Genomic DNA, 3,812 nt, shown 5'->3' on the forward strand with positions numbered 1-3,812 from the left:
AAGACATGCTACCAGAGGAAACAGAATTAAGTAGCACTCCTAGGCTTAGTAGGCTGTGGCAGGATCTGTGGTGGGTTTTAGATTCTTATCATTTGCTCACAGAAACCTAAAACTCTAAAGCAGGCACTTTCTTCCTTGAATTTCAGGCTTTGAAATCTATTAAAGTGTCAGTCCTCCGGGGCAGGAGACCTTTTCAGTTACCAAGAAGCTCAGATTTTTTTCCCGGAAAGAAAACTGCTTTTACTCATTACACAAAAAAAGAAGCTTGTTTATCAAAGACCAGTAGCTTTTATTTTTATTCTACTGCACCTCACTGTATTTTACACATTTTATTTAAAAAATTGCATGAAATAATACCCTTATTACATACTATTTTATCTTTCTTTTTAAAATAATTTAAAATTTTTACTTATGTTTAAAAATTATTTTAAAAATTTATTTTATGTTGGAGCAGAATTGATTAAGAATGTTGTGTTAGTTTCAGGTGTAGAGCAAAGTAATTTAGTTATACATATACATATGTCTATTCTTTTTCAAATTCTTTTCCTATTTATGTTACTACAGAATATTGAGCAGAGCTCCCTGCGTTATACAGTAGGTCCTTGTTGTCTATTTTAAATGCAGTAGTGTGTACATGTTAAGACCAAACTCCCAATCTATTCCTTCTTTTAACTATTTTTAACAATTCTTCTAGTTAAAATGAAAGCTGATTATAAATCCACCTTATTGATTTCATGATTTGCTGATGAGTCATACGCCAAAGCTTTTAAAACATTGCTATAAGTTCATCCATTCATTCTACTCCATCAGTTCAGTTCAGTTCAGTCACTCAGTAGTGTCCGACTCTTTGCGACCCCATGGACTACAGCATGCCAGGCTTCCCTGTCCATCACCAACTCCTGGAGCTTGCTTAAATTCATGTCTATCGAGTCGGTGATGCCATCCAACCATCCCGTCCTCTGTTGTCCCCTTCTTCTCCTGCCTTCAATCTTTCCCAGCATCAGGGCCTTTTCCAATGAGTCAGTTCTTTGCATCAGGTAGCCAAAGTTTCAGCTTCAACATCAGTCCTTCCAATGAATATTCAGGACTGATTACCTTTAGGATGGACTGGTTGGATCTCCTTGCTGTCCAAGGGACTCTCAAGAGTCTTCTCCAACACCACAGTTCAAAAGCATCAATTCTTCGGCACTCAGCTTTCTTTATAGTCCAAACTCACATCCATACATGACTACTGGAAAAACTATAGCTTTGACTAGAAGGAACTTTGTCAGCAAAGTAATCTCTCTGCCCTATAATATACTGTCTAGGTTGGTCATAGCTTTTCTTTCAAGGAGCAAGCGTCTTTTAATTTCACACATGCAGTCACCCTCTGCAGAGATTTTGAAGCACCAGAAAATAAAGTCTTTCACTGTTTCCATTGTTTCACCATCTATTTGCCATGCAATGATGGGACCAGATGCCATGATCTTAGTTTTCTGAATGTTGAGCTTTAAGCCTGGTTTTTCCACTCACTTCTTTCACTTTCATCAAGAGGCTCTTTAGTTTTTCTTCACTTTCTGCCATAAGGGTGGTGTCATCTGCATATCTGAGGTTATTGATATTTCTCCCAACAATCTTGATTCCAGCTTGCGCTTCATCCAGCCTAGCGTTTCTCATGATGTACTCTGCATAGAAGTTAAATATGCAGGGTGACAACATACAGCCTTGACGTACTGCTTTCCACATTTGGAACCAGTCTGTTGTTCCACGTCCAGTTCTAACTGTTGCTTCTTGACCTGCATACAGATTTCTCAAGAGGCAGGTCAGGTGATCTGGTATTCCCATCTCTTGAAGAATTTTCAGTTTGTTGTGATCCACATAGTCAAAAGCTTTGGTGTAGTCAATAAAGCAGAAGTAGATACTTTACTGGAACTCTCTTGCTTATGTGATGATCCAGCGGATGTTGGCAATTTGATCTCTGGTTCCTCTGCTTTTTCTAAAAACCAGCTTGAACATCTGGAAGTTCATGGTTCACATATTGTTGAAGCCTGGCTTGGAGAATTTTGAGCATTACTTTGCTAGCCTGTGAGATGAGTGCAATTATGCAGTAGTTTAAACATACCTTGGCATTGCCTTTTCTTTGGGATTGGAATGAAAACTGACCTTTTCCAGTCCTGTGGCCACAGATGAATTTTTCAAATTTGCTAGCATATTGAGTGCAGCACTTTCACAGCATCATCTTTTAGTATTTGAAATAGCTCAACTGGAATTCCATCACCTCCACTAGCTTTGTTTGTAGTGATGCTTCCTAAGGCTCACTTGACTTTGCATTCCAGGATGTCTGGCTGTAGATAAGTGATCACACTATCGTGGTTATCTGGGTCATGAAGATCTTTTTTGTATAGTTCTTCTGTGTATTCTTGTCACCTATTTTTAATATCTTCTGCTTCTGTTAGGCCAATATCATTCTGTCCTTTATTGTGCTCATCTTTGTATGAAATGTTTCCTTGGTATCTCTCATTTTCTTGAAGAGATCTCTAGTTTTCCCCATTCTATTGTTTTCCTCTATTTCTTTGCATTGATCACTGAGGAAGGATTGCTTATCTCTCCTTGCTATTCTTTGGAACTTTGCATTCAAATGGGTATATCTTTCCTTTTCTCCTTTGCATTTAACTTCTCTTCTTTTCTCAGCTAGGCAATGGCACCCTACTCTAGTACTCTTGCCTGGAGAATCACAGGGTGGAGGAGCCTGGTAGCCTGCAGTCCATGGGGTTGCTAAGAGTCGGACAGGACTGAGCGACTTCACTGTCACTTTTCACTTTCATGCATTGAAGAAGGAAATGGCAACCCACTCCAGTGTTCTTGCCTGGAGAATCCCAGGGACAGGGGAGCCTGGTGGGCTGCCGTCTATGGGGTCGCACAGAGTCAGACATAACTGAAGTGACTTAGCAGCAGCAGCAGCTTTTCTCAGCTATTTGTAAGGCCTCCTCAGACAGCTATTATGCTTTTTTGCACTTCTTTTTCTTAGGGATGGTCTTGATTACTGCTTCCTGTACAATATCATGAACCTCTGTCCGTAGTTATTCAGGCATTCTGTCTATCAGATCTAATCCCTTGAATCTATTTCTCACTTCTACTGTATAATCATAAGGGATTTGATTTAGGTCATACCTGCACGGTCTAGTGGTTTTCCCTACTTTCTTCAATTTAAGTCTGAATTTGGCCATAAGGAGTGCATGATCTCAGCTACAGTCAGCTCCTGGTCTTGTTTTTGCTGACTTTATAGAACTTCTCCATCTTCGGCTACAAAGAATATAATCAATCTGATTTCGGTATTGATCATCTGGTGATGTGCATGTGTAGTCTTCTCTTGTATTGTTAGAAGAGAGTGTTTGCTCTGACCAGTGTGTTATTTTGGCAAAACTCTGTTAGCTTTTGCCCTGCTTCGTTTAGTACTCCAAGATCAATTTGCCTGTTACTCCTTGACTCTTACTCCTTACTCCTGTTACTCCCTGGTATCTCTTGACTTCCTACTTTTGCATTCCAGCCCCCTATCATGAAAAGGACATCTCTTTTGGGTGTTAGTTCTAGAAGGTCTTCATAGAACTGTTCAACTTCAGCTTCTTCAGCATTACTGGTTGGAGCATAGACTTGGATTACTGTGATACTGAAAGGTTTGTGTTGGAAATGAACAGAGATCATTCTGTCATTTTTGAGATTGCATTCAAGTACTGCATTTCAGACTCTTTTGTGGACTATGAGGGTTACTCCATTTCTTCTAAGGGATTCTTGCCCACAGTAGTAGATATAATGGTCATCTGAGTTAAATTCAC

This window comes from Bison bison, unplaced genomic scaffold, assembly GCF_000754665.1.
Source record: "Bison bison bison isolate TAMUID 2011002044 unplaced genomic scaffold, Bison_UMD1.0 scf7180017864471, whole genome shotgun sequence".
NCBI classification, from domain to species: Eukaryota; Metazoa; Chordata; class Mammalia; order Artiodactyla; family Bovidae; genus Bison; species Bison bison.